At 41.5% G+C, this 6,548-nt stretch overlaps 3 long non-coding RNA genes across 3 annotated transcripts in view; all 3 read right to left on the bottom strand.

Moving 5' to 3' along the window:
• LOC109298308 overlaps positions 1–475 on the bottom strand; it is a 5,712-nt gene extending 5,237 nt beyond the window's left edge. The window contains exon 1 of the long non-coding RNA XR_002097582.1: positions 39–475. This is a non-coding gene — a long non-coding RNA (uncharacterized LOC109298308). The remainder of the gene's footprint in view (positions 1–38) is intronic.
• LOC109298307 overlaps positions 1–632 on the bottom strand; it is a 39,780-nt gene extending 39,148 nt beyond the window's left edge. The window contains exon 1 of the long non-coding RNA XR_002097581.1: positions 546–632. This is a non-coding gene — a long non-coding RNA (uncharacterized LOC109298307). The remainder of the gene's footprint in view (positions 1–545) is intronic.
• Positions 633–1,256: 624 nt separating this feature from the next.
• Positions 1,257–1,691, bottom strand: LOC109298306. The gene is made up of 2 exons (XR_002097580.1): positions 1,550–1,691; positions 1,257–1,319 (listed from the first exon to the last, which is right to left on the bottom strand). It is a non-coding gene; the product is annotated as an uncharacterized LOC109298306 (long non-coding RNA).
• Positions 1,692–6,548: the final 4,857 nt, after the last annotated feature.

Raw genomic sequence — 6,548 nt, 5'->3', positions numbered from 1 at the left:
AGATAGGGTTTTACCTTCTTAAGCCCCCTTCTTAAGACTAGTTTTGCACAGGATGAACTCCTGGCCCCCACCTCCACAGGAAGGCTAGTCCGTGAAGCCTCAGCACCACGTTTGCTCCATCAAATGCCTGCACAGGTGGCCCTTGGAAGCCTATAAGGCAAAGTGGCAGGCTCCATCTTTTCCGTCCTCTATTTGATGCCCAAAGTCTTTTTGCTTTATGTGGAGGACATGGCTAATGTTCATGATAAAAACATGCCAGTAGGACAAAAGCTTATTTGTTTGCATTTCAGGGCATGAACAGATGGTTGCATGCTCAGTCTTAATGTATATAATTTTTAAATACTGATATAAATTACACTGGCCTCAAAAACAGACGGGCAAGGAGCCATCCCTGGACAATGGCATGCAATAGGCACTGTTATTAGGTAGCAGAGGAACAGGTGAAAGCTTAACTGCCTTTAGCAAACACCTACAAATAGAACTTATACCAGTGGTGTTTTATCTCTGTTTCATTCAGGCGGGTTTCTGCACTTCATTGGACTAACTTATCTAAAGGTTGATGTGGTCTGTCCTTTCCATTTTATACCGATGCAGATGCGTCATCCATCCATACGCTCAGCGTAGATACATTTGCAGCTAAGAAGAGAGACAGAATGTGTTATCCAGAGTTTAAGCTGGATATCTGTTTCCTTATGAACTGGACTAAGACCTGATGCTGGTACACTGATGCTTTCAGCAGTTCAGATGCTGCTCCTGACATGCACCTCAGTCTGGGCCCCATTTAGACACCATGCTAATCTGGGACTGATTCTTCCTCCACTGCATGCAGAGAATTTGATCTTTCCCTGCCTATGCAATTAGGGCCATCATTTAGATGCCTAGCACCTCTAGCCTTGTTGCTAGCAGCCCCTTCTTTTCCTACATCCCCAGCTCACACGTGGTCCAGCCTCAGTTCATTCAAAATGCACCTACTGCTATTCCTCCTGTCTATCTCCCTCATCCCAGCTCCTCCTTTGGTTCCTCCACTAGCTCCTCAGCTCTCCCGCACCAATCTTGCTGGGGTCATCGGATCATGATCTGTAAGGTCCCTTCCAGCCCCTAAAAACTATGAAACACTTGCTTCATATACTTATTTTCAAACCCTTTTCCAACTCTGCCTCTCCCCATTTATTTATTGAATCACCCACCCTCAACTTTGCTTTTTATTAACATGGCAGGTAGGTAGAGGAGGTCTCAGTTGCTTCCATGCTTTCTTGCACATGGTCCTTCAGGCATGAAATGTCCTTGCTGAATGAGTCCTTTGGTCCAGTGCTTTCACCCTTGGAAAATCCAAGGGTGAAAACACCTGATCAAAATCCAAAGTTGATTTGATGCCAACAAAACACTAACCAACCAATCACAGCCAGTTTGCAAATCAAGTTGGGAGGCTGAATTTTACTCATGCATTTTAAAATCCACCCTAAAAAAAAAAAAAAACCAAACAAACACCCCCCCCCCGCAAAACAGAGCTATCAGGCACCCCAAGGTGAGAGATCCATTACCTTCTTACAATAGGATTTTAGACTTTATTTTCCCTCTGTTTATGGGTCACAGTCAGTGGTCAGAAATTGTCTTAGTTTAGGTCCTGATCCCCAAATTTTTTAAATAAAGGGCACACAAGGTTATTTGGGTAGATGTGATCTCTTTTTTCCAACTACTCAAGTTGGTCTAATAAAAATTCTTAGCAAGCTTTTGGGCGCAGTCACCCTTTGTCAGGCATAGGGAGTCTCTGCCATTATATCAAGGCATGCATTGAATTGTTTATTCAGTTCCAACAAATACACAATGCAGCTTGCATCAAGAGGTAAAACAATCACTTTTAAAGGCAGATAAAATATATTAAGGTAAGAAATATAGCAAAAACTCCCTAAACCCCAACTTAGCTTTGCTTGCTAGACATCTGCCTGTGTAAGGTGGTCCTAGAGAGCTTCCAGAAAGTGTCCATGCTTGACTTCTGATGGGCTTCAAGGAGGAGGGAGTTCCCAGCCTGAGAATGACCTCCTAGGTGTTCAAGCAGACATGTACTGATGGCACCTGCAGGATGTTGCTCTTGGCCAACTTCAGGGATCACACTGGAGCATAAGGGAGACTCTGGTTCCATAGATACATAGGAGCTAGCTTGTTTAGGGCCTTCTGGGTCAAAATCAGCACTTTGTATTGCACCCAAAAAGCTGTTGGGAGTCCTGTGCCAATGCTGGAGCACTAGACAAATGAGTTTCTAGGGAAGCTTTATGTTTGAGAACAGTCCCATTAAATTGAGTGCAGGACTACTATCCATGCAGTTACACGCTGATGCAATGCTTGCTTTCCACAGAGTTGGTCTTGCTTTAGAAGTAGGAGAGTTAAAGGTTCACCAGCCCCTCATGCAAATGCAGTTAGATGGGCATCACGTGTGTTTAAAAGTGTTCATAGGATTGTAGGGTTGGAAGGGTCCCTACGGGTCACCTAGTCCAAACCCTTGTATGGATACAGGATGCGCTATGGAGATTCAGTGGAATTTCCCATCTGTCCATCAAAAATATTGATTCATAGAAAACAAAATGTTCCATGAAAACATGTAGATTTTAATGAAATTCTCTTGTAGAAAGAATTGGAACCGAGTTTCCCCATCTTTGTATAATGGAACATTTCTATTTCAAAATGACTTGATGATTATATAATTAAAATAGAAATAGTCAAGCAAAGCAGACATGTCATTGTTATTAAAGCAAGCAACATTTTATGGGAAGAAATTATTTCACTCCACAATAAATGAAGCTTTGCAGGATTCCGTTCTGTGGGGAATTTCAGGGGCACTGTGTCAGCAAGGAATTCAGGATTTCCTGCAGAACAGAGCCTAGTTTTCCTAGGTCAAGTCTACATGAGATGCGGACCGCTCAATTACTACTGCAGTCATTTAGTACTTGCATACCCCAATACTCAACCTTGCACAGTAGCATCCCTGCACAGATTCCTGGTGATGCCGCCTGTGCAGTAACTTATTACCATGCAGTAGCTGGTTACTACCGCAGAAGTAGCGTCACATCATGGTTTGTGCCCCATGAAGCTACTGCACAGTAGAAATGAGCTACTGTGTAACATCTCACATAGATGCAGCCATACAGTTTTATTTGCGTAGGTTACTCCTCCATCCATGTCAAAGTTTACATGGATGTGACTCTGTCCACACTAGAGGGATTCACTGCTTCGGTAAATCTGCTTCTAAACTGCAGCAGAAGCAATTAGTGGGTGCAGCGTGACCCTACCATGGGTACATTGCTTCTGGCTCTGGAGTCAGCACATACACGCAGCTAGCACAGGGTGCTTCTGCATGGGCTTTCCTTGTGCTGCATTGACATATTCTAAGTCTTTATCGGATCAGAGCTTTAGATGGCAATCTGTTGGGGGCACAGATATCACTGGCATGATTCCTTTATCTTTATGGAGGGGGCTGCTCTCTGAACACTCGTGGAGCTTAAGTAATGAATAGCACAAAAATGCCTCGCTGTATGAACACTACCAGTGATCCCTATTGGCACAGAACCTGCTACAACTCACAAAGGACTAATAACTTATATTATCCCCACCCTAAAATATACCCTTTGCACTTAGAGGTGGTGAAAAATGCTGACTTTTCATTAACCAGAGATTTCAGGGGGAGGGAGGGGATCATTTTGAATCTATTCCTGGATGTGACTGGTATATTTATATACAAATATAAATGTCAGCAAAATAGAGGGTTATACTCTGCTTTCTGGTGCTACAGAAATACCTACAGAGAGGAGAATGCCGGAAGGAGCCCAGTGCCACAAATTATCATCAGAAGCATAATAATGATTCCATTGTACTATAAATTGTTTTGCCATTTTACATTTCTGGTAACCGCTGAGAAGAAAAATGAAATAAATACAATTACCAATTCTCTTTCATGAGCCGAAGTCTAAGCTGCGAAAATGATTTTCCTACTGTACGCAACAGCACGCAAATATCAGATTTTTCCTATTGCACGTTTGCGAATAAGTAATTGCACTGGATGCCTATACAAATGTTTCAGACAGAAGTAAAGCATTATAGATTTATACAATGGGAAAATAAATAACGTAGCAAGACACAATGGCTTGTAGATGTGAGATTGCTATTTATCTGAATAGAAAGGGGTACATCCTGAGCAGTATGTTCAGATAAGAGAGGGAGATGAAATGGTGTGCGCCGATAGAACAAGTGTCTTTACAAATAAAAGAGTTATAACTCTTCCAGGATCAGAAACAGTAAAATGCCCTAAGCATAATCAGATGGTACCACAGGCAGAAGTAAGGGTATGTGGGACCTTAATTGTTTGTTTCTATATCTTAATTTTACCCTGAAAAGAAACACAAACAGGTCAAGTCTGAAATCCCTGAAATTCACAATGCTTAATTACAACATCCTTTTTTAAACACGAGCAAACACATAACCTTGCCTTACTGGTCTGCTCATTCTGTTTTTTCTTGGCATGACACACAACAAGCCTGATACTCACCTTATGTAAAATCACGGTGTTGACTTCCAGGGAACCTGTTGAGAATCTTGCTCAAACTTTGAAGAAAAAGATTCTGCCCCCAACCCAGAGTGGCTTTCAATGGGATTGATGCCAACTCCTGTCCATAGAAGGCCAACATTAGACTCAAATGCATCAAAGACATGCTGCAGCCATTAAGAGATTAAAAATAAATGTTACTGGGAAGAGTAATCAGCACTTGTGGTGTTGGCCAGAGCCTGTGGCTTTAGGTTCGGCCTTCTCAGCCATCAATGGACTAATCTACTACTCTTTACTTGACCCATGGGAGTGATCATCCTTGACCATGAGGGATTGCTGACAACTAGGAAGAAGACTACATCTTTTAGGGGAGAAAGGAGGTTATTTGTTCCCCCTTCCTTCATGGGGTTGGCTCCTTTAAAAATCTAAAGATAGGTGTTGATTTCAGCATGGTAGGGAAACTCATGCCATAGAGAATGATAAATGATGAAAACAGTGTCAAACTGAGATTCCCACTTCATCTTTCATTTACAGATAGGTAATGCAGTACGTGTACATAATATGATTCACTATTCAGTACAGTGGAGTGAGTTCTGAAGTGTGGATTAAATTCAGTTCTGCACTGTGCTTAGAGACCAATATTAATGCAACTTTTGTGGCTACACACAATAGGAAAGCTTGGTGATAATACAAGGGTAAGGTTAATGGAAGGGTATACCAGGGAGTTCATCACTCCCACACACCCTCTGGCTTTTAAAATCTTCCTCTAAAATATCTACTATTTAAAATCACTGCTGGAGACAGGCAAGTGGACTAGAGGGTCCTTTGGTCTGACCCAATATAGCAGTTCCAATGTTCTTATTACTAAAAGGGGAACAATTTGTTGAGACTATGGTCTGTGCGCTTGGATACAGGTTTAATCAGGGAGGCCAATCCTATCAGGCAATGTATTATTAGTGAAAAGATATTTAATAGTTATGGGCTGCAATTTCTGACTCTCTCTCTTATAATCATTTTTTTGGGGTACTTCTCCCCTGTCATTTTAAACAGTAGCTTTTACAAGGAAAAAAAAAAAGTTGCTAACTTGCATTGTAAGGGCATCCATATTTTCACGGCAATTTGACTAGCAGGGTATGAAGTGCTACAGTCATGCTGGCTGCGCCTACATAAGATGCTTACTGCACAGTACTCTTTACTGCTGCATTGTAGTAACAAGCCACTGTGCAGTCAGCATCACCAGGAAGCCATGTGGGGACACGACTGCACAATAACCAGCATTACTGGGCAATCATTTAGTACTTGGTTATGCATGTACTAAATGACTGCTCGGTAACAACTGTGTAGTCAGCATCTCATATACACATGACTGCTGGGGTCAAATACCTAACTAATACAAGGCCAACTAGGTAATTTTATTCATTCAGACTGTAATATAAAAAAGGGGCACTACCAACTTGAAATTTGTAGAAACCAAGTTTGAAAAATTTCTACTTTCTGACAGTAGTAGAAAACAAAACAAGACTCATACTACTTACATTTATGTTTTTTAAGGGGGAGAGTCTCTTCTATCCGATATTAACAGGGGGCCATTTCTGGAACAGAGAAACAATCTACAATATCTGTCTACCCAGGAAGATGTGAAGGTGACTCTCTAAATGAAGAAAGCAAATTGGAAAAAAAAAAATTTTTTTTGAACTTCCAGCTTTGGTACTTTTCCATAACTGCATGGTAGTGTATCTTTCAGGTAGTGATGATTCATTGGGGAAGACTTAGCACATCAGGAGAAACCAATTTAATAAAATTGGACAGGACCTCTGATATTAGAGGGGTTAAAAGTCTCTATGGCCATCTTAGAAGGCTTATATGAAAGCTTTCTTTGGAAGATCATTAAGGGACAAGAGAAATCCAGAAAGACCTATTCTCACGGTCCCAGAGAATACCAGTCACCTCATAGCTCATCAGCTTAAAGCACTAGACTTCGTTCATACCACAGCCATTTTCTCTCTTGTTCTTC

The sequence above is a fragment of the Gavialis gangeticus genome, unplaced genomic scaffold (genome assembly GCF_001723915.1).
Source record: "Gavialis gangeticus isolate Ggan-Ray unplaced genomic scaffold, GavGan_comp1, whole genome shotgun sequence".
In the NCBI taxonomy this organism is placed as follows: domain Eukaryota; kingdom Metazoa; phylum Chordata; order Crocodylia; family Gavialidae; genus Gavialis; species Gavialis gangeticus.
The sequence above is the reverse complement of the archived record's forward strand: the minus strand, read 5'-3'. Positions and strand labels throughout refer to the sequence as shown.